Source organism: Centroberyx gerrardi, chromosome 13, assembly GCF_048128805.1.
Source record: "Centroberyx gerrardi isolate f3 chromosome 13, fCenGer3.hap1.cur.20231027, whole genome shotgun sequence".
Taxonomy (NCBI): Eukaryota; Metazoa; Chordata; class Actinopteri; order Beryciformes; family Berycidae; genus Centroberyx; species Centroberyx gerrardi.
Genome location: NC_136009.1, coordinates 1528174 through 1553582, shown reverse-complemented (window position 1 = coordinate 1553582; position 25409 = coordinate 1528174). Strand labels below are relative to the sequence as shown.

Genomic DNA, 25409 nt, shown 5'->3' with positions numbered 1-25409 from the left:
AATGGTTAGATTTGTTCTTTTGACTCCACTTTCAGCCACAGGGAAGTGCAACTTCTGCTTCACTTTTCTGTAATGGTTCAACATGGTGTGCAATATAAAATTCAACAATGAAAAAGGAATGAGGAATCTGATCAAAGGTCTGAATCACCAGTCCTCTCTGCACAAAGTCTTCTTCTGTAAATAACCCTGGACAGTTTCATATCTGTATGCTTTGATGGACTCTGATAGGTGACTTGTAGATGACTTGTCCACTCTTTTTTTAATTTGCTTGCTTTGTGTTCATAAGTGTTGATTTTACAGTGACAATTATATGGAGTTGACAAGTTGTTCTATCTGGATGAGTGCAGTTCTGAGATATTGGGCTAGATATAGTTAACCCCAAAATATTTTTTTCTTTTTTGAATATCACTACACAAGCAGTAACATTCAAAGATCATGAATATGTTGATATTCGTGAGATGTATCTCCCTCTGTAATTTAATCATAAATGTAATCATTCTTTTTCTCTGCATGTACTTCCCCTTCCAGTTGTCACTGACCAGCCTGGTTACCAAAAAGGATTAACACACACGCATACACACAAAAAGTGAATATGTTAATTTCTCATTTCTAGCTTCCCATCAGACACAGTTCATGACAAAATAAAATCCAAGCAGATTTCTGTCACTTGACAAGAGCAGCACTGATTGGGTTGGTTAATCATTGGCTTAGCCTCAGCAATAGCCACCCACTAGACTGAGACAACTCCGGCTTCACAACACTCACATAGCTTCAAATAGTTTCAGTCAGTATTTTCCTAGTTTGAAAGCTTTAGCGTTAATCAACAACAAGCCAGGTAAGTTTATTTGCATCATACAATGTGGTGTCATAGTCAGATAACTTTACTCATAGGCAGAAACAGACAAAACAGGTTGATTAGGAAATAAATGGTGAGGTTTTTCTGATTAACTTTTACAGACTTCATAGGTCAGGCAGAAAAGGGACACACTTTTTATTGATTGTAGGCAATTTAAATAATCTGTTACTATTTTTTTCCTCGCAGTTAAAACAGATTTGTGTGTGCTGCTCTGTTGGTTTGCATTGACTTCCTCTTTGGTTAGAGTTTTTTTTATTTATTTATGTTTCCAACTTAATGCTGTAACTGATGATTGGACAATCAAAATGTTTTTCTTCCATAGTAAAAGAACTTTCTTAACGCTGATCCAACTTTCCTCCCACTGATCCCACCCTAGAACCAGTTTTGCATAGGTTTCTTTCAAAATGTAATCCATTACAGATTACTGATTACCTGTTTAATCAATAATTAACTGGCTTTTTGAAGCTCAGTATAATGACTGATTTACTTTCAGTTAATTTTGGGTTACTTTCCAAACATGAAGTTAATCAACAATTTGTTGTGATTTTCAGACTGTAATATGATTGCCCTATTTTCATCCACTCCAGAAAGATTTCAAGTGTTATAGATAGGAGGCCTCTCAATTGGTCAGTTAGGCAGCATCATTTTGTGTGCTCTGTAATTGCGTCTAATTTGATTACCATCCCTTGTCTGCCTACCTCATCATCTGTGTCTCCTAAATCTCTTAAGATTGGACTACTTAATATCAGATATTTCGAACAAATCTTTTATTTTTAACGATTTTATATTGTCAAGTGATATTGATGTTTTTATGATTACACAATCATGGCTAAAACCAGATGTTAAAGTGGCAGCTCTTTTAAGATTATTACAAATGCTCTTGCATTCACCTAGGGTTGTTTAACGCACCTCCTTACCTAATTAAAGGGAAGACTCAGTGTCTGTGTGTAATTAGTCTATAGACCCCACAAATCTGCCCCTGGTTTTATAGAAGAATTTTCTGAGCTTCTGTCATTGATCCTGCCTAGATATGGCAGGTTTGTGATTTTGGGTGATTTCAATATCTGTGTCTGAGGATTTTAGCCCTTCCCATAATGCTTTGCTTTACCAGTTGTTGCGGTCAATACACTGTCTGCCGACTGCCGTTCAGTCGTACTGAAGAGAGTGTAATACTGTTGCTGTAACTTAATAAAGTGACTATAAACAAGACTAGGTCAAAACTTAGTATATGGCTGGACCGTGTATGGTCAATGTGCGAAATTGTGGCCAATTTGTTACAGGGATTGTCAGTGGTAGTGTCTATAATGTGAATTCCTGGATATTAAATGTTCATCTGCAATTTTCTGTAGTGGTATCAGTAATATTTGTTGTTAAAGTGTACTGAAGTAGCATATCACACGACATGGTTAAGCTACGATTGAGTCAAAAAAAAGGTAATAATTGCAGTTGCAAGAACAATACTTTCCACTCATATCTTGGGATGTTTGATTTGAAAGAGAACTTATTTTAATTCTAATTATAACTATTCTAATTATCTGTTAACCCCCCTGCTCTTTCATCTGTTTCTATCTGTGGATGTCTCTCATTTTTCTAAGACTCACTCTGTAGAGTGTTTTGTCAGAGTGATTGTTATTTGGGGTGCTTTAACTGTGTGCTCTCCCTCCTGCCTCTCGGCGCACGGAGAGCTGTTTTCTCTCCTACTCTGCTCTATGCTGGACTGTTACAGTGCATAACCATATGTTTGATTTGAAAGAGAGCTTATAATGAAGCAAATGACACTCAGTAATAGTTAATGGTAGAGTTTATTAATTATTCAGTATAGGAAAGTCAATTTTATTTGTATAGCGCCAAATCACAACACAGGGTTCCTACACCTTTTCCAAAGTCAAATTCAAGCACTTTTCAAGCATTTTCAAGGTGCATTTTCAAGCTTTTCCAGCACCTTACAGCTGTGGTAAATTACATATATATATATATATATATATATATATATATATATATATATATATATATATATATATACAAAATGATTCTTTCACTTCTTCATCACATTAAATCAGATGTTATTGTGCTATAAACAACCAAAATTATGTTTCGTGACAGCAATGCTGTAACGATTATGTAGCGACCATTAATACCAGAGATAGTATTAGTGGAAATAAACAGGATGTTTTTCTTAACAAGTATTGCTACTCCCCTGGCTCTTGCATTAAATTTAGAATGATATATTTGGGTTATCCGGTTCTTCTTAAGTTTGTAACGCTCTTTTGTACAAAGTTGTGTTTCTTATAGGAATATAATATCTGGTTTAAAGGTTTGGAGCTGTAACCAAGGGACCAGGGATGCAAACTCATGGAGAGTTAAAAAGGTGACAGATACCAGGGCAGACACAAAACTACTCAGAAATCATTCACCTTAAGTGCCCTATTTTGGGATCCTAAAGGTGACTAGTTTGCATCCCTGCTCAATGCTAAACATATAATTGAATTAACACCTCTATGACAGTGTCAAAAAAACTGAACATTATAGGCATCATAAAAGTAAACTTTATGGCAGAACAGTTGTATTGGATTGTAGTATAGTAGTAAGAGATGATGACAGGACAAGGGGGGAAATGAAGCGGAGTCTGTAACTTAGTTTACATTTCCAAACTACGTTACCGTTAACATTATTAGCTATGTCATTTAAAGGTAATGTTAGCTGTTACGTTGCATATTCCATAAATGAACGTGCCGTAATTGACATGCAATACTAGTACTACCATATTGTATCACCCTCGATCCCTCCCGAAAATCGACTATCATTTATTAGCCTGCCTGCGGCAGGCTAATAAATGGTATGTATTCGGCTTTTCAAAAGTGTTATATCCATGTCTGTGTATTTGCCTATTCTGATTCTATTTAGTACAGTGGTTCCCAAACTTTTTAAAGTCCTGTACCCCCTCAAACATTCAACCTCCTGCTGTGTACCTCCTCTACCTCCACAGACGGCCAACTCCCATATGATGTCACATTTTGCCATGTTTGTAAGCCTGCTACAAAAAGTAAGTATAACAAACATAATGTAGGCCTATATGAAGACATAACAGTGGTTGATCAGGGTCAGAGCCAATCAGAGGCAGAGTAGGGGCGGGTCTTCGCAGAATGCGGGTGGGAAAAAAAAACACTGCTAAAGATCATGCGACTGCCGACTGTTAATTACTGTGATTTTTAGTGTTAGTGTTTTTTTTATAGTGTGGGTTTATTTTTGACACAGAGACGGTACTACAGATTTTTTTTGGCGTACCCCCGACGTAACTGCGAGTGCCCCTGGGGGTACGCGTACCCCACTTTGGGAATTTAGTAAATCAGCATATTGTCGATCCTCACCCTCTGTGGTTTGTTTTTAAAGATATAACTTAAAAATTTTTCCAGAGGGGATCAATTGCATGTACCATTTTGGATTTCTCATTTTTGGGTGGATTGAATATGAAAGCACCAAGAGGAGGTTTTATTTGAAGGATATCTCCAAATACAATACATGCAACACCTCCAAATGGTAAATTGTTTTGAAAGATGTCTTTGGAAAGTCTAAAATGGAGCTGGTAGAGCATGTCTGAATTTACAAGGCTGATTTCGTCGATAATGATTAGTCGTAAGTTTTGTAGTTGTTTGCTTGCATCTCTAATTTTGTCACCCATTGATATTAGGTCATTGTTGAAAGGCAATTGGAAAGCTGAATGAATGGTCTGGCCTTTGATAATTGATGCAGCGTTGCCTGTCAAAGCCAACTTTAAGATATAAGGGTGATTTGGATCATCTCCACTGTTTCTGAATATTTTTTCTAACATTTGTACGAGGACATCAATGATATGGCTTTTACCTGATCCAGCGCCTCCATGAACAATCAACAGAGGAGGAGTAGGCCAAGGGTTTCCATGTTTTCTTGCTCTTTGGTATTGCCTAGCAAATTGAAGGCCTTTGTCTAGAACAGCTCTTTGGTCTATGTCGAAAGTTTTTGATTTTGGAGTACAGTTCATTGTCATGTTGAAGGTCAATTCTTCTAAATGTTCGATCTCCAGATTGAATCATGGTCATCATTGAACAGTCCAGAAGGATCTTTGAAAGCCATATCTGGGTGTTCTTGTTCTCCTTGTTCCATTACTTCTTCATCTTCCTGTTCCTTATTACCATCAAGATCATCACCAATGTTTGAAATGAATTGTTCAGCTCGCTCCCTGGCCTCTATCACTGTGTCCAGATGGGGCATGATTTTTTGTTTGACACTTTTAATTGCCGTTTCATTTTTGATGTATAATCATGAATCATGAATTCATGACACTTGTCAAAATTATTAGGGAATAGTTGTTGTTCGTTTTGAAATGGGTAGAAAAGTAGTAGTTCTGAGTAATAAAATTCATGGGGATTGTCAATATGTTTAAATTTATGGAACCTTGAAACTCTTGTGGATCTAAGCTTCATCCACTTATATTGTCCTGGAGTGGATGTGTATAGAGGAGGATGTACTTGGGAAGACTCTTTTTGGTAGAGATTGGATACTCATGAATTATTTCATTTTCTGAAATGATATGTTGCAGATTTGTAGATATGTTTTCAGTGTCTTGTGCATTTTCTTTATACAGATCTTGCATTATGTCATAGTTTTCTGGTGCAGAACTGCAGGGTTCATTTGAACAAATTGTGCATATGATAAGGTACTAACTTCTGTAGCTCATCTTGTGTATTTTTCCAAAATGGATTCTTTTTCAATGTAATATTTTCCATCTTTTCCTTCAACTTCAATAACTTCATTAAAGTCCTGTCTCGTGTTTTCTGAGATTTGTTTCAAAAATCTTGCTCTATTTTGTTTGAAGCCAGTGGGAACGAAGATTGTTGAAATATTAGATTGTGCAAGGTGTAAGAAAGGGAATAGTTTGTAGTAGATTTCACATTCTCCAGCTTGCCTGTTTGTCAAAAAAGCATTTTTAACAATATGCATTTTTTCTCTGAGGGTATCATTTTCTTCAGTTTCTAATAAATTCAATTGTTCCTGACTCATCCTTCATGTAATAGTCTGTGATGTAGGTGATTACTGCATAATAATCCAAACATATTTGCATGTCCATGTTTGCATTCCATCAATATCTCTTTGTAGAATGACCTCATATCCACGAGATGATAGAGTGAGAGCCTCTTCATATTTGGAAAGTTTCTCATTAAAGTTCCCCTCAAGATTTGTTGTAGTTAGAATTAGCTCTAGTCGTTCTGCTTTTATTTGATTAATTGGAATGCCTTCTATGTCTTGTTTTTTCAAATTGATGAACTGTTTGAGATCATTAGAGCTGATATGCTGCCAACTTGTATTCTGATGCAATGAAGTTATTGAGTTCAGTTATCAAGATTTCATCTTGTATGACGGTTGTGACAGGGTCGTTCAATTGTCTTTCATTTAAGATGTTTTCAATTACCATAACTTGCCCACAAAGTTTTAGATAAGTATCTATAGTTCCCTGGTGTTTTGCCACAGCTTTTTTCATGAACTCTTCATTTTCTAAAGTACTTGTGATCGTTTTCTTTATTTTTCGTGACTCAGTAAGCTTTTTTTCCCCTCAGCTCTGCATTGTTAGGATATTTAATTATTGCTGGAACTGTTATCAGAGTTTTTAGTGAGGGGAATCGTGGGAAATGGAATCTACAGTTTGGTCCTTTTTTCTGACAGGATTTTTTGAAATGGTGATGTTTGTTTAGTTCTAAGACAAGATGTCTAGTGCTGGGATCCATCAAAGAGCAAGAAATCCAATGATCAGCAAAATTGGCCAAAAGTTGTAGTAGTTGCCCATCAGTCAGGCCAGGCTGTGATTTTTGTGTTTCACAATCCACCTCTGTATCTTTTTTAGGCAGTACAGTAACACTACTTGTAATAGACACATCTGACTCAGAAGGGTTGTTGGCTTGTGTTTCATTGGTTGGGTGTGCAGCTACTTCTGAATGTGCTGATGTCAGGTTTTGATTGGCATTGCTTGTTTCTTTTTTTTTGCCTTTTAGGAAAGATATATTTATATTTCTTTCAAGCTGATGTTTTTCATTACAAGCAAAAGCAGCAAAGGCATAGCTGGGCGTGTTAGCAAATCTCCTATCAACATTTAATAGTCTTTGTTGAAAATATTGTTGCATACTAATAGGAATTTGTCTCTCTTTATCATGTAAGCCATATTTGCCATCTGGATGAAGACATGGGAATGACTTGACATCCCAATCATGCTCCTGCAAGATATTGGTTGGTATTTTACCCTCGCCAGGTGCTATTTGTATGGGTTCATTTGAGTGTGAGCAACTGATGGCAGAGTCTTCATTTGAGTAGGTTACATTGCGTCTTACATCTACTTCTGGATAGTCATTAAAGGTCCCATATTATGCTCTTTTTAGCTATTTAAAACATTTCTCAGTGGTCTTTAAAATAAGGTTATGAATTCTGTTGCAAAAAAACACAAATCCAGGCTCTGTGGGGCCTCTCCATCCTCTCAATTTCTCCCCTTATTAACTATGCGCTGTTCTGAGTGGGCGGGGATGCCATGATAATGAGGCGCTGCTCTGATTGGCCGCCTGATCGGCTGGGTGAGGGGGGAGGGTGCGGACGTGGAAAAACTCCAAAACCAACATGGCAGCTCCGTGTAGAAGAAAACTCTGTGACAGAACATGTAAAACCGTACATTTTTGAGACGGAATCTGTCAACCGAACAAGAGGAGACAGCTGCCGAAGTTTTACAGACACGGTTACAGCAGGATGTCTCTGAACGATAGGTTGAAATTTCAGTGTGTTGTTCGTACTTTCTCACCGTGCGTGTGTATGTGGTTGCGTCGGCTATGTGGTCTTTCTGGATAGCCATAGCGGACAAATTTGTATCCCATAAAAACGATATCTAACGTTACCTGCCGGAGTGTCTCGCACGGTAACTGTACCGTATGGTTTGTTTGATTCATTTTCAGCCTGACGTTCACCGGTGCCGGTGGTTTGAGGTTGTCTAGTAAGCTTGTCAACACAGTAGGTGTCGGCAGCTTTTCGCTGGCTACTTGGATAGCTGCTGTAATGTTATTCCATGAAGTGTCTTACAATTGCCGTTGTACTGGCTAGCGATAGGAAACAAATCCACACCAGACATTATGCAGTTATTATGTTCAGTTACATCAAATTGATGTGAAGACGCAAAAGAAGAACTCATCTTCAGGGGATACAAATATAGTCACGACCAGCAAACATATGGTTATGTCCCATGCTATCTACCATTTGGACATATGACTGTCGTAATTTATGCCAGTGTTATTCAGCTATAACGCTAGCGCAACAGTTTTAGAACTGTAACTGATATATTCAAATATTGCATCTCATGGAGGCCTGCTGGTCATTCCCCCTGTGCATAACATCTTACCTCTTTTAGAGTTGACACCTTTGTTTGTCCTGTACATTAGTTTGTACAGTACTCACTACTACTCTAAATTGTCTGTGCTAAATAATAAACATATAATATAGATAAATGTAATTGTCAGTGTAATGTTCCTATAAAGCTTGCAAAATTCAATAACAGTTACCCTTTCTCAGAAGAATGAATCAGCTTAATCAGTACTTAGAAAAGCGCTATATAAATGTAATCAATTATTATTATTATTATTATTATTATTATTATTATAGAGCAGTAAATTTCTTTTATGCATTATGTGCATGAATTGATTTGAACATGTGACTTTTGATAATACTTTACATGACAATAAATTTGAGTAAAATAACTGTGTTGTTATACTTTATTACACATCCATGTAGAAAAAACTTTAGCACACCTAAAAGTCTTTTAGTGACAGGGGCATGGGACAAAAGTTACTGAATAAGTAATATAATCCCACACACTGTCTACACTTGCATGGTGCTTTATTACATTTCAGTCATTGAAATGTAATAAAGCACCATATAAGTGTAGACACTGTGTGTGGGATTATATACGTTTTTCCCTTTACACACCCATGTAAATTAAATGTGAAACCAATAAGTAACCACAACACTGACTGTTCATACAGAATAAAATTATTTTATTTTAGAAAAGGCATAAAAAAGGCACATGTAAAAACATAACACTGCTTATGCAGGACCATAATGGGGTGCTGTTATGTTACAAAATCTACATCTGTGAGTGTACACACGGGAGTGTTCCACTGTAGCAGTTACTGCAGTGTAGTAAAGTAGTGCAGTATCAATCACCAAAGTGATTTATAATTTGATGTTTTTAGTTATCTGTTATGTATTCGTGGAAAACACCCAACTACAACCTGACCTCATGCCAGTTAACCAAAACAACAAAAGAAGAGACTAAGTATTCAAATGAAATATATTGACAGTATGTGTACCCTCTTCTCAGTGTCTAGCCTACAGATCCTTTGTCAGCTAGTGCCGGGGCTTTCTAGGTCACAGGGTCAGAGTAGTGTACCAGTGTGTGTGGTGCTGTGCATATGCTGTGAGCTCCCTGATGCTGCCAGCTGCGTCAGGTTCAGACTGCCTCTTGATTGAACCGAGACACGTGGCTGCAATGATGTCCTCCTTGGCTGGCCTGTCAGACTGGGCGCACAGGTCTTCTGGATGGGGATCTTCAAAACCTGGCTCACATAAGGTGCAGGGTCCTGGAAGACTTAGATGAGGTCCATCAACTCATCGATGTAATCTGTGGAGTAACAGAAACACAGAAGTCATCAGTTGTTCCATTACAAAAAAATATACATTGCATACTAGTGTGGCCTGACACTGGCAAGTAGCAAAATGTGTAGCAAAATTTTGATTCAAAAATTATTTTATACTATAGTTTATACTTTGTTATAACATTTGTATATTTATTTAATGACTGTCTGAGATGTGCTGGCCTCAGGGAATAGCAATGTTTAATGCAACCAATTATCTCAAATATTTTTGGGGATATTGCATCATGAGTAATACCTACGCCTTACAATATACTGCAATCCAGTAACATTACCACAAACTACAGCCTCAATAATTACTATGTAGTTGATTCTAAACACATCAAGAGAAATAGGACATTACAACCTCGAGAAAGGTAGCAATTATTGTAGTCTCGTTTTTCAGGTTTTCTAGTTATTTTTTGCCACAACCCCAGCTGATTACATGTGGAGGTAGATTTCTATCAAAAATATACAAACACAAAAGTATAATCCACAATTATTTTTACCATCCACACGCAAACACCTCTCAATTTGTGTTCGTAGGTATAATCCATAAATGTCTTTTTGCCATCCACACGCAAACACCTCTCAATTTGTGTTTCGTAAAAATAATCCACAAATGTGTTTTTGCCATCCACACACAAACACCTCTCAACTTGTGTTTCGTAAATCATCATTTGAATGAATGCAAAAATTATACTCACAAATGCAAATAACATTTTCAGATATGTTTCCAATGTTACATTTACAAATCAAAAGCTTGGCTTGCGAACTGGCGAATCTACATTTGTGGATCGAAGGACACGCTTGATCTGCTTGGATTTACATACAGATTTTTGAGACAAATATTCCGCTGTTTTTCCCCGTGTCGATTCACACGCAAAGCTTCTTCTTCTTCGGCGCTACCTAACACGGCCCGATGTGTGTTCGGCTCATCAGCACCACTTTTAGGACAAGTAGCCAAAATCGCACATTATCTTTAAGAAATGGATGCGCCCTGAGATCGTCCTCGCTGTCAAGTCTCTGACCTCGACACAATCGCCCAAAGTCAGCGAACGGATCGCTGTAATGGAGCACGGTGCCAGGAACCAGCAAGCTGGATGGGTATACAGCAATATCTGAGAATGTTATTTGCATTTGTGAGTATAATTTTTGTATTCATTCAAATGATGATTTACGAAACATAAGTTGAGAGGTGTTTGTGTGTAGATGGCAAAAACACATTTGTGGATTATTTTTACGAAACACAAATTGAGAGGTGTTTGCGTGTGGATGGCAAAAAGACATTTATGGATTATACCTACGAACACAAATTGAGAGGTGTTTGCGTGTGGATGGTAAAAATAATTGTGGATTATACTTTTGTGTTTGTTTATTTTTGATAGAAATCTACCTCCATAATTACAAGACTAGAGTTACCAGACTAGGTGCAAAGACAGAACGTGAAATGTTACATGTCATCAGCCAGTAACTCCCTTCCATTCATTTGGCGTTAGAAGTGAAATGTTTGCGGTGACCAGAGTCCCCGATAAACAAAGTACTGTTCGAGTTTTGCCACGTTACAGGTGTGGCTGTCTAGTAAGGAGATGTGTCTGCAAAGTGAGCCAGAGGAGCTAACCTTAGCTAACGCTAGATTAGCATGCCACTAACGGCACTAGCCCCTAACCTCGATCATAGTAGGTTTGTCCTTTCGGGACCTGGTTAACTAGACGACTGCTAACTGTTGTCGTTGTGGCCAACAGGCTTCCTCGTATTCACAGGCCCACATCTGTCTCATCGGGACTAAAGCTAAATCGCTACCCAATGCTAATCGGACTGAAATACCATAAACTACCGTAACCATTTGTCATTCTCAAGCTACGTTAGCGGACACATTTCTCCAGACAAGGCAACTGACTTAGCAACAAAGCACCATAGACTGTATTAAAAAATAAACATGAAAACAATGTCGCAAACAAGCAAATGGAACATAACTTTACACACGTTAGCAAAGCGGGACATGTTGTCAAGCCCAGCTGACCATACCCAACTGTAAATATTATCACGAAGTGGCGACACTTACCGATTGCAAGTTTGCTGTTGGGCCACATCCAGTTGGGATAAATCCATCTTTCAGGAGCAGTTTTGATGTAAATCCTGCTTTGTATTGACACTTGTTTACGAAGCAGTCCGAGGTAAAGCGGTTAGCACAAACATGCAAATTTGAACTAAGTTTACTGTAGTCAGAACGTTATTGTAAAAACAATCTTTTTATCTTCCGATGCTGGGAGGCAATGTAGAGCTTTGTGTTCAGCCTTGAAGCCAACAACGGAACATTTAGCATGTTTTGCTCTTGCTTTTGATATCTTCTAAGCTGTAGTAGCGAAGTAAAACAACAACAGCGCACAGAGGAGCAGAGGGGACTGGGAGTGGTTATCCACCTTGGAGGTCGGCGTATGCAAATTGCTCCCCTTGGGACGTCACAAGGGGAGCCAAATCAAAACAGCTTGTAGAAGCACATGTTTTCCCAGGAAGGAGGCTGGGGCAACAATGCAGAGGCATTCACGTCTCACATTCTGTGGGTTGTTAGGTTGAAGGATGACTAAAGTATATGTGTATGGGCAAAGAAAAACGTGTTTTTCATAATATGGGACCTTTAAGAAACACTGTTGGTCTGTTTGTGTCAAATTTTTGCTTTTGAATGGGGTCATTGGTCCTGTATCTGTCTTCTTCTTCATCATCACAGTCGGAAAGATTAGCGCTTTCAACATTATCATTAGAACTGGGAAGGCTACCATCAGTTTGTTTTTGCACATTTTGGTCAATGTTTTTATTATCTATATTGTCAATTTTAAATAAGGAGTTGTAACCAATAGGATCCTCCTCCAGACATCGTATTTGAAATTCGTCAAGGTCAGCAGTGAATTGGTAATAAGGATTTCCCAGATTTCTTAATGTTTGTAGGGCTCGCATGACTTTGAAAACATCAATATATTGGTCAATGTGAGTGTTTTTCATGGACTTCTTTCTTTTTAGTTGAACCTTTACAATTCTAGCTGTATCTGGTGTTCGAGGTAATGTTTCTATTGTATTAACAATATCTTGTTCAAATATGGGGAATTTAACTATTTGCTTTTTAGTTGCACTCCACCTCGACTTGGGAAGCTGGTAAACCATTTGAAAGAGAATGTTTCTAGCAATGAGAGCATTTTCTAATTCAGTTTGAGTTCTTCATAGTCTGTGATATTCACCAGTCCAAGGTTATTTATTTAAATAACCTTGGACTGGTGAATATCATAGTAGGAATTTGATTTTTCATTAGTTTTTTGCAGCAGTCATGACATATCCAAAAATCATCCTTCACTTTCATGTCTTCAGGAATTTCACCAATAGCACTGCATAATATATGTGGATGTGTGGCTTTTTCAATTATTTGATTTTTGAGCATGTCATTATACCTTTTCACTTGGTTGTAAAACCGAATTCGTCTACAACAGACACAAGCAAAGATTGGCCCTTCTCTCACATCTGTTCTGAACTGTTTTATTCTACCAAATTGGGTTTCATTTAAATAGTCAAATATCTTCCCTCTTTGTGCTGCTTTTTGTTTTGCTGTAATTAATCTATATTGAATTGGATTTTTTTCTAGGAAATTTTGTCTTGTAGCTGCTTTCACCGTAGCATGTTTGGCTCTAGTTCCTATGGGATCTTTTTCTATGTTTTTTTGTTTGGTAGCTGCCTTCACTTTGGCATGTTTGGCTCTAGTTCCTATGGGATTTTTTTCAATATTTTGTTGTTTGGTAGCTGCCTTTACTTTGGCATGTTTGGCTCTAGTTCCTATGGGATCTTGTTCTATATTTTTTTGTTTGGTAGCTGCCTGCACTTTGGCATGTTTGGCTCTAGTTCCTATGGGATCTTTTTCTATATTTTTTTGTTTGGTAGCTGCCTGCACTTTGGCATGTTTGGCTCTAGTTCCTATGGGATCTTGTTCTGTATTTTTTTGTTTTGTAGTGGCCTGCTCCATAGCATGTTTTTGTCTGAATGCGATTGGATCTTCCAGTAATTGCCTTCGCCTGTAAGAAGCCTGAGCTTCAGTATGTTTTGATTTTTGTTTTGCCCTGGCTTGTTTTTGTAAAGAATCCATGTCGTAATGGGTTTGGCATGTTTTAGATTTCTGCAAGTGTATTAGCAAATTTCTAGACTGCTTTTGACAGATCTTGCACACATTCTGCATACTTTCAGTATATTGATCAAATAGATCTGTTGTGTGGTCCTCCTTTCTTTTCTTGAGTACACTTAAGTTGTGTAATGAAAACTCTTTCCTTTTTACTCCTGCCATAGTCATAGGTGATTTGGTTTTGATATTGTTGTCATTCAAGTTGTAGGTGTCCTTCAAATGTATAGGAATTTTATATTGGTTTTGTTTAAAAGCCTCTACCAAATCAATTGTTTGTTCAATATCTTTGTCAGATACTGGAATCAAACTTTCAAAATGATTGCCATTGTGAGCTAGTTAGGAGGGTAGTATGGACTTGATTTTACTATATATTCTCCCACAGTATTCCACACCATTCTGTAATGTGCTGGTGATTCTGTAAGGTTTTCAATGAGGCAATTTCTTGAATTAATGTTATCAATTATAGATTCATATAGGCAGTTACCAGGGCTTGAAATTAACTTTTTTGATCACCAGCCAATATGGCTACTAGATTTTAAAGTTACCAGCCAATCTGAATTTCCACTAGCCAAAATGTTTTTCTTGAAATAAACCAGATTATGAGTGCCACTGGGTTAATTTAAGCATAAGCATTAGTAAAAAATAAAAGATATAGCATAATAAATCTGTAAATTACAGTTTTTCACTGATATTCATAAATTGCGTTGATTTCAAATTGTGTGGATTTCATCGATATGAGGCTCTTAACGGCGACACTCTCCTCCAAAACACCTGTCTTGGCTTTGCTTGATTGTCAAGCTCTGGAGGTCGCTCTTCGCAGTTTTCGTGGTCTTTGACACTCACGACCCGATCGCCATTTGGCATTAAATGTCCTAATTTTCGCCTTCTCCCCTCCTTTGTTTTCATTTTTATCCTACTCTTTTCCAAGGAAAGTAGCTATTGGCTGCTCAGAAAGTCGCTAGAAGTCGCTAGATGACGTCATACGATAATTTGCATATCAATATATAATACTGCACTTGTTATGCACGCCGCGTCGTAGGCCGTTTTAATATAAGTGCTGACTCCGCCCACCCGGGCCAGTTTCGGTGTACGCCGGTAGAAATTACAAGTGGACCCTATCCTACAGTCCCTGCTCTCAGTGGAGGGAGGGGGGCTACGCTCGGCTACGCTGCGTGTGGGAAACGGTGTGATCGTCAGACCTCTCTGGATTAGACAAGCAAGTAGAGAAAACCGGCATCAGCCGTACCAATTTATTGCCAAATGCTTTGGGATTCAACACATTAACATTGCTTCCCATGGTCAGAAAAAGTCGCCAGATTTGTCGCTAGTCGCTTTTGAGAAATAAAGTCGCCAAGTTGGCAACACTGCTATGTATACTCGCGGTCTCGCGCAATCGATTCTACCACACAGCCTGCTTCAAATATTTAGAGCTTGGTTCATCACCAGCCAAAGTGACTAGTAACTTTACAATGTTACCCGCCACAGTAAATTTTTACCCGCATTTGGCGGGTTGGTGGGTGTTAATTTCAAGCCCTGGCAGTTACCATCAGCCTTGTTGGGGTTGCCACTTTTAAGCTGGATATTATGTTTGGCACCTACAGAAATAGCAATGCGAAATATAGAACTGTCCTCACCAGCACCTCCTATTAGTAACTTTGCTACTACTTTGTTGTGTGTAATTGATGTTGGTGGTTCCTGTGTGTGTGTTAGCAGTCTAACATTCTGTTTGACAGTATTCTCCTTCAGACCCACTACATCCAAAAGCTTGCCAATCCCACACACCTGATCAACAGAACTTCCTTCTTGGACATGTAGTGTTGTTCTTGTGTTGTCACTCTGTGTGTGAGGTGAAGGCTCATGAACAGTCTTGATTGGCAGTGGATGACCACAGGATCACAGGAACGTCAACTCCCTGTCAACATAATTTAACAGTGTTAAGTCATTTAATTCCAAATAAGTGTTATACAGTGTAGCATAATTTCATGTAGGAGGGAAAAGTACCTGGCAAGGTCATAAACCACATGAATTTGCAAACATTCAGAATTGTACCTGACAAATGTCAATGACCATCTCTTCAGCAGTTTGTGCAGGTAAACATGGATGTTGACCCGGATGCGCCATTCTTTCATCTAGAAACATGTAACATTGGGAAGAAAATGGAAATACTGAGTACTTGTATATTTGTATAGTATTACTGATTAAGTTATTATAGTCACAACAGTAGTCACCTGGAGCTGGAACAACAGAACTTCCTTCTTGGACATGTAGTGTTGTTCTTGTGTTGTGAGGTGAAGGCTCATGAACAGTCTTGAATGGCAGTGGATGACACACAGGAACGTCAACTCCCTGTCAACATAATTTAACTGTGCTAAGTCATTTAATTCCAAATAAGTGTTATACAGTGTAGCATAATTTCATGTAGGAGAGAGAAGTACCTGGCAAGGTCATAAACCACATGAATTTGCAGACATTCAGAATGTGTGTCCTTGAAAGAAATGTACCTGACCAATGTCCATCTCTTCAGCAGTTTGTGCTGGTAAACATGGATGTTGATCCCGATGCGCCATTCTTTCATCTAGAAACATGTAACATTGGGAAAAAATACTGAGTACTTGTATGTTTGTATAGTATTACTGATTAAGTTATTATAGTCACAACAGTAGTCACCTGGAGCTGAAAAAGTAGATATGGAAGGGTGGCAGATTGGAGGTTGAGGACTGGTGTATTGTTTTGTGGCGTTGTGTTGGACATTTGTGTGCTTGAACAGGATGCCCTCTGACTGGAACAGGATTGACTAGGTCTTCTGGGTCAGGTAATGGTGTCAGTGTCTCATCATCTTGGGGCAGAAATGCAGGCTCCTCAACAGGCATGAAAGATAATGGGTAGTACATAGGAATAGCTTCACCCTGTGAATAGAATTGAACAACGTTAGATGATTACGTGTTGCAAAACATTAGTGCAGAATTTGTGTCAACATGAAAGATCTGAATTTGTGTCTTTGCAAGAAATTTACCTGGCAAATATCAATGAACATCTTTTTAGCCAAATGTGCTGGTAACCATCGCCGTCTATACTGACATCTCCTTCTTGTATCTAGAAACATGCAGAATTAGTAAGAAATGGAAACACTGAAAATGGAAACACTGAGTTCTTGCTATTTAATAAATAGCAGTGATCAAAGTAAACATGACTGGGTACATGGTAGTAACAAATAATCTTAAACATCGCAACAGTAATCACATGGAGCTGAACAAGCATATGTGGAAGGGCGGCAGGTGGGAGGCCGGCTTTTGGACTTTTTGGACTTGGCTGTATGGCTGAGGGCTGTAGTGCTTTGGTTTGCAACGTTTTGTTCAGCGAAGTTGGTGCACAGGACGCACTCTGAGTGGAGCAGGACTGACAGGCACGTGTAATACAGAGTATGACGTCTGCCATATCAAATTTGCCAGTATGTCCATCCCGTAGTCATCACTAAGGTGAACACCATCCTGACACGACAGTTGCCTGTATTAAAAACAAAAGTTATGTAAGTATATGTAAGAAATATTAATTACAGTACAGATACACATAGACAACATGACAAAATTTGGTTTGCTATGATACAGTAATAATACATGGAGCAACATGAATTACAACATATTTTGCATACCTATCACATAATGGAAAGAAAGCTTCTGTTGAGAAGTAGCGGACATTGAGCTGAGCAGCCACTCGATGGTATTCTTCTTAAAGATGAAGTTGGTACTCCAGAGGAATATCTCCATGACGAATAGGAAAATCCAACACAAAAAGCTATAAAGAACAAACAAAACAAGTGTTACATCACAGTAGACAGAAGTTTGTGCACTCTCAGAATGTAGGGGTGTATACGTTTATCACACATTGGATTAGAAAGCCTACCTGGGGCCAGCGATACAAAGCAGCTTGTAGAAGAGATTTAAAATCTTTTGCGGCCATCTCAATGGTGCAGCTGGAGTTCAAGTTGTTGCTTGGAGCAAGTAGGCAAACTACATCAGAAGTGAGAGGAGGGTCATCAGCGTGGTATATTTCCCTTCGCAAAGCATCAGCGTCTCCTCCAGGTGTAGACATGAAGCCAAAGCTGAACCGGCCCTCTGGCATGGCAACATAGCCGTCCACAAAGGATCTCAAATGCGAGTCACCAATGACAAGGACAAACTGGAATAGAAGATAACATGTTGTTCATCAATGCCTAAAAAAATATTAAAATACTAATGTGTTTTTCAAGCTAACACACTGGACAAATAAGTAATCAGAGCATCTTTACAAAAGTGTCAGAGAACAGTATAGTCTTACCTCTTTTTCGTTGGATCGCATTTTGTCTGGGTAAACAGTCTTGTGCACATAACCACTGATCTCAGACAAAGGCCACTGCAAGACCTTATGGCGCAACCCATACACTGCCATGGCTGTAATGGCTGTAAAAAACAAAAAGGGACATTACACATCAGGAAAGAATTGTACACATGGCGGCTAGTAACCGTCGGTGCAGATACTGCAGCACTTACTAACTTACAGTGCTCTGTTTCTATTAGACTGTATCTGCCTATTCAAGATCAATATGCGGCTGTAGTTGTTGCAAGAGAGATGTAAATACTGAGCAATCACAAGTCATGCTACTGACTGACAAACTCCTAAAATTGTGTTATTGTCTGCTCCGAGTTTGTCTTTGTGTGTGTGTGTGTGTGTGTGTGTGTGTTAAATGTCTCAGCCGAATTGTATTTTGTCATAAAATACAAGTCCCACAAGATGGCAGTAGCTACATTTGAAGTACCGTATGGGAGCCGTGCAAGTCACAGAATTTTACACAACACGATCCTGCAGATGTTTCACAATAAAAGCCTTGTCGCTAGAGGGCTTTTAATTTGAAACGGATACAGGAAGTGGCGGCATTACCAGCGCAATAACAGCGTAATATAGTAACAAACAACAGAACAAACGGTTTAACAAAATAACGTTACATTACTAATACTGATGAGTCAATGCATAAGCGGCATTTTATTGTTGTAGCTGCTAGAGGTGGAGCTAGTTTGAACTGCTTTTTAAGGCTCACAGCCCGATTTTCTGCAAAATGAGTAGCCTACTTCTTCCAACACTGTCAGTGTCACCGAAATTACTGGGATTTTGGGAGCAAAATCCAGCCACATTGTTCATACATGCTAAAGCACAGTCGTTGTGTAACATTAACTTCAATTTCTGGTAAATGTGTAACTAATGTACTAAGTTAACTTAATGAAGCATTTTAATCACCGACATGTCGACTAACTTAATGCAGTCTCGCCGTAAATGCGGCCACATTGTTAACGTTAGATAAAGCACAGTCAGTGTAGCCGAAATTACTGGGATTTTGGGAGCAAAATGCGGCCGAAATTAGGGTGTCGAGAGCAAAATCTGGCCACATTGTTCATATAAGCTAAAGCACAGTCGTCGTGTAACGTTAACTTCAATTTCTGGTAAATGTGTAATGTACTAACTTAATGAAGCATTTCACTTACCTTGGAGAGATAGACAAAATGGTCTGGTCAATAATTTCAGAAGTCTTTAGTCTTCGGGTGTTACATCCAAGAGCAGCAGAATATTCCGTTGTGATAAATTGGCTGGACCGTGTATGGGTGTGCCACGTGCCATGGCCGACCAATGGTGTAACTTCATCACTCACTCAGTCAGTCAGTCAGTCAGTGAATGACAGACATTCGCGTTTATTGGGCTGGCCCCGCCGTTGCAGTCCAGCCAACAACTAAATCAGTGTTAATATTACTTGCATCGGACATTTCCAACTCGTCGGTGGAACACCAAGTACTGTTAATGAAGAAGATCAGCCGAGACGAGTTTATTTCAGATTACTTGAGATATTTGGTCACAGTTAGCTAGGTTAGCTAGGGGGCTAGCCAACGTTAGTTAGCTGCATTTTAATATAATTCATGCTACAGTGCATCTTATACTGATATATTTGGCCGTACAACTTCATAATTGCACAGATTATCTTACATAACATTATTGATTCTGATTTGACACAAAGTTGTTAACGGACTAATTCATCGGTAATCGGAGCTGAGAAGAACTCTGTAGTTTGCCAGTTTTGCAAGCCTGTATACTGAGGGAAGATGGCAGTGACAGTCTTCTTTGAGTGACTCATGAATTATAAAGTAATCTATATACATTTTACGTTTTGCAATTTCTAGTGCTCTGACATGATGTGTTTTATCTGTCGGATGTCTGTTGTTTTGATCAGCTGAAGAAGAAAAGCGTGGATGAGATGTCACAACAGCATATCAATGAGTGGACAAGAAGTAAACATACGCTACGTTTAATTCTTTCAAATCTTCCTCTCCTCTCCTCCATGGTGGGACACACAAACACACAAACCGCTCTCCAATTATAGTAGTGGGATAAAACAACCTCTTCACTCCTAATTAAGAACTTATGATTGGCAGCAAATGTAAACAAACAATAAATGAGTAAATAAAATAAAGTGCCTAAATGAGGATTAAGTAGCATAATGCCTACAAGCTCACAGTGAGCTCTTGAAAAATAAAACAACATTGTGTGTAGGCAAAATAATTTTCAAAGCTGCTTTTTTAACCCTCTAGACCCCAGTAGAATTCTAGAATGTTGCTGCATTTCCTTGCTCACTCCAAACAAACAGCTATAACTCAAAAATAAAAAGAAATTGACAATCATCCATGTAAAAAAACACAACTTCCCCTTTAATTTGGTACCAAATACAGGGCGTCTCCTTACTTCAGGGTCAACATTCACAGTATGACAACAAAACAGATCCTTCCTATCTTGGCTAACAATAAGCTTTCAAAATACATACAAAACCTCCAGTGCTTCAACCCACACAGTAATAAGATCAGACAATAATAGTCGCCAAACAAATAAGGAAAAAGTTGCCAAACTTATATGGAGAAAAGTCGCGGCAACCCGATCAATCCTCCGTACCAACTCTTCAGCGCACTGCCTCCCGGAAAACAGCGCCTGTCTGCGGCGGTGAGAGCCAGGTAGGTCCCGCTGTTTAGTGAAGGTGATCTTGTGTCTTGTTTTATCGAACAAGAACAAGCGATTTCGATCGAAAGACTTCAACTCACAATGTCTTCGTAACTTGCAGATTCTGTCTCACAGCACAATCTGACAGCTTCCAGAAGGTTTTAAAAGCGGTTACGCTTAGCTGGCGAAGCCATTTTTACCGCTGGAGGACAATTAAACCCGGGGAAAATCAAACGTGTTAGTGTCACCATATATATATTCCGGTTCCGGTTATCCAGTTCCGGTTCAACTGTGAGGATGACCACGTCGACATGCCTACACACTGTGATGCAGAAACACAATGGGAGGATCCATCTGTCTCTGACCACAACTACACTTCAAAAACACCACTCCACCTGAGGCCCCCTACATCTGATATGGGAACACAGTGCGTTGTGCCGGCTGCGTTGTACATAACTCTGCTGAGGAGCAACCACCTTTGTCAGCTCTACACAGGGTTTCATTGGATGCATTCCATTCTGTGGCCGAGGACCTTACCAAAGGGTACAACAACAGCTTCCAGCCACACCCCTGGGATCAGCTCCTGATGACCCTGATGAATCTGCATCTGAATTTAATGCAGGGGGACCTTGCTGAAAGGTTTGGCATCTCTCAATCTGTTGTAAGTAAGGTGATTTCGTACTGGCTTGACCTCATGGAGGAGAAAATGAGGTGTTACCTACCATGGCTTCCCAGAGAGACAGTCCAGGCAACAATGCCTCAGTGTTTCAGAGAACATTACCCAAACACAACGTGTGTGATTGACTGTTCAGAGACACCCCTTCAAAAGCCACGTAACCTTGACTCGAGAGGTGAGTCCTACAGCCATTACTACGGCCAGAATACCATTAAATACCTTGTCTCAATTGCACCATGTGGACTGATCATGTTCATCTCACCAGCATATGGAGGAAGGTGTAGTGATAAATTCATAAATTCAGGGTTCCTGGAATACCTCCGTCCAGGTGATGAAGTCATGGCCGACAGAGGCTTCACCATCAAAGATCTCCTCTATGAAAGGAAGGTGAAACTTGTCATTCCAGCGCTCACCAATAGAGGCATGTAACTCTCTGAAGAAGACACCACCAACACTAGGCGCATCGCCAATGTACGGGTCCATGTTGAGCGGGTCATATGCCGGCTGAAAAACTTCAAAATAATTTCTCAAACAGTTCCAATTAACCTCGCCCCTAAAATTGACAAAATTTTGAGAATTTGTGCAGCCCTGTGTAACCTTCGTGGTGATATCATTTCTGATGTAGAAGATTAATAAGAGTGTAAATTTGCCGTTAAGGCGCGCTCCACTTGTGGAGACAGACTGAGCTCCACTTCTGGCCATACATTTTGGTGTGTTTTTGCTAAATAGTGTAAATAGTTATTTTTTTCAAACCTATACCATGTGACAAGATATTACCTGTTTGGAAATAGTTCTTTTTTACAAACCTATACAATGTGACAAGATATTACCTGTTTGGAAATAGTTATTTTTTTTACAAACCTATACAATGTGAGCTCTGTAGATTAACCTTGTGATTTAGAGGAATAAACTCTTGTGATTTGAAGAAATAAGTCATGTCGACAAGTTTGCAACTTAATTCCATCTTGGTTTATTACATATAATAAGAATTCAATAGTGAAATATGATCTGTACATGAAGGGCAGTAGGAGGCTCCCGAAAACACACTTCCCTTCTTACAACATATTATACAACTAACATTTACTAAAAAACACATCACAAACATATCTCTTGTTCAACTCTCATCACAACTGATTTAAAATGGTTACCTATTATCCTATCCTAAGTCCTAATTTTTCCCACCCCAGTCAAAAAAACATCAAACATTGATTGACATATGACACAGAGGGGAGGGGGGGACGTGATACACATACACACATACATACATACATACATACATACATGTAGACAGACACAAGGGGGCAGACAAGGTCAAGTGCAGGGGAAACGGCACAACAATATGTTGAAATGAGATGCCTGTTCTTGCCAATGTTGACTCCTGAGAGAGAAAAGAGACAGTTCAGTAGGTGACAACAAATATTCACTCTTTACAAAGCTGCAAGTATCTTGCGGAAAGCAACAGGCGGCCTGCCTGAAACTCATCTGACACATGAGGGAGCATATACTTAAAATAAAAGGCTTTAAGTCTAGCTACAGTCTTGGCACAGAATTGCTCATTGTATGGGACTTGTAGCAAAACTTGCTGTGATGGAGCCCAGATGAGCAGCTTACAGGCCCTCAGCCCTGTGCAGAACATGCCAAGCTGCACTTGCATGTAGAAGCCCTGTGGACCATTTGGCTGCAGCTGAGGCGTCCCCTCTACCATCTTCACGTCGTACCTCTGGCTTCTGATCAGGTCCTCCAGAGACTCATTACCCTTAAGGAGAGGACATTTGATCTCCAGCAGTTCCTCCGAGTTCAAAACTCCATCAGGGCTTGCTGACAGCCAGGGCTCACTTGCACACACGACTGTGCCTCTGAGGCTGACTGCATACCCGCAACCCTCTAGCCACTGGGAGGCCGATGCCTCGCTTTCTGTACCATGGTGAGTTGCCGCATTCCCATGGAACCTGGGGTAGAGGTGCTCTCTGATGTAGTTTTGAGGGTTGCCTCTGATGGGGACCTTCTTTGCCGTGCTTGCAGTGATTCTTACCTTACGAGAGTCATGCCACAAGTGAAAGGCACTCTGCTCGAGGGTTACGCGCTCCAATGCTGTACATTTGTTGGGAGCAATGGCCACAAAAGTGTCATAAAACAACATACACCTATGGCAGATGTTGGTGCCATCATGGTCAGCATGTGGTGAGGATGCAGGCTGTTCTGGCTCCTGTCCCTGTGCAGCATTCAGACATTTGTGCAGAAGGCTTGACACGGGCAGTTTAAGATGTTTGAGACCCTCTCTCAGCTCATCCTGGGTGTAAAATGTAGGAGTGGGAGGCAGAGGTACATGGATGGGCCTTATCTCGGGCGTCAGCAGCACATCAGTGGCTCGGTGGTTGATCTCCAGCAGTTCCTCCGAGTTCAAAACTCCATCAGGGCTTGCTGACAGCCAGGGCTCACTTGCACACACGACTGTGCCTGGCGCGGTTGATGTTCATCAACCGCTTCGGGGCAAGGTTCCTCTGGGTCCCCACATTCCAGAGCCGCTGCTCATCGGTGCAGGCAATGCCAGTAAGCCCACTGGACACTGCATTTTCGACCTGAGACCAAACGTATTTAGAAACAGTATGAGCTGAGAGATATAGAGACTGTATATGAGATATATACAGTATGAGCATGTGCAGCAGTTACGCGTAAGCACTGCAGGTATAAGCATAAGTATAAAATATATAGTGCTGGTGTAAGTACAAGTAATGCTACTAGTAGACATTATATACAGAATAAATAGCTGGAGGTATGATATGAATACGGTGTATACACTATGGACAAGATATGTACAGTATAGACAGTAGTATAGATATGAATACACTATAGGTCAGATATATACAGTATGGACAGTAGTATAAATATGTATTGGTATGTGAGAGCATAAATAGTGCAGGTAAGTGTATGACATATAGTGGATGAGTTTATATACTCAAAAGATAAAAGACAATAATTAAAAACTTTCACAGTTGTCTTTATCCAAAATCATATAATCATTAATATTACACTTGATGTTTACCTACCTTTTGCATATTCCTCATATCAGGTGATAAAGAGTGATTCGACTTAATATTACACTTAATGTTACCTACCATACCTTACTTTTACCTTACCTTTTGCATATACTTACCTGGACTCCATTCACTTACCTTGCTCCACTGTACCATTAAGAGATTTGACAAGATACTTAACCTACAGATGGTCATCAGTTCAGCAGCTGTGTATATATCAACAAACACATGTTAATATACTTATGTTTATATATTTATGCTAACAACACAAACAAACTTTGCAAGATATTAATTATCATGAAACGTCAAGTACAATATACATAATAATAATAATAATGTGCATGATAGATATGAGTCTTACCTTCCATAATATTGAGGCTGCGTGACTGCATGACCTTCCCAAGCCAGCGATGCACGAACATCCAGTAGTCTCCACAGATCCCAGGTTGGTAACTAGCACCCACGCCGAGTGGTTCGGGCAGCTCGACTGGCTGGGGCTCACATCTGCCTTCAAAAAGATGAAATCGCCCTCTGTGTGTAACAGTACATGACCCACTTTCCCGCTGTGTAGATATTGGTAGGCTTCGGTACTTTCGCCATCAACTCCTTGAGACAGGATGAAATAATTGAATATGTCCCCATAAGTTACCTCTGGCCACTTCTTCATATCGTCTACCCACGTTATGACTGACGACGGATGGGACAATATAAGACCATCTGACCTTCTTATGTTGTTTTCTGTGTGCTCCCATTTTGAAACATTTGATGTGTTTGTCATTTTAGCTAGCTACCGAAAGTTGACCGGATGTTGACAGTGACAGTTTAGTGGAAGTGGGATGACAAAATGCGGAAAAAGCGAACTATTAAAAGTGGGCGGGGCGGAATAAGGTGAATAGGTGTTCCGCAGGGCTCCATATTGGGACCTATTTTATTTAGTTTATATATTAATGATCTGCCTCTAGTATGCTCTGATGTTAAAGTC

The 25409-nt window shown here is 39.5% G+C and overlaps 1 protein-coding gene across 2 annotated transcripts in view; it reads left to right on the top strand.

The window, feature by feature from the left end:
• The first annotated feature begins 754 nt into the window (after positions 1-754).
• LOC139932257 (putative G-protein coupled receptor 141) overlaps positions 755-25409 on the top strand; it is a 41381-nt gene continuing 16726 nt past the window's right edge. For both annotated transcript variants that reach the window (XM_078287468.1, XM_078287467.1), the window contains exon 1: positions 755-835. The gene's annotated coding sequence lies outside the window, so the exon portion shown is untranslated. The remainder of the gene's footprint in view (positions 836-25409) is intronic.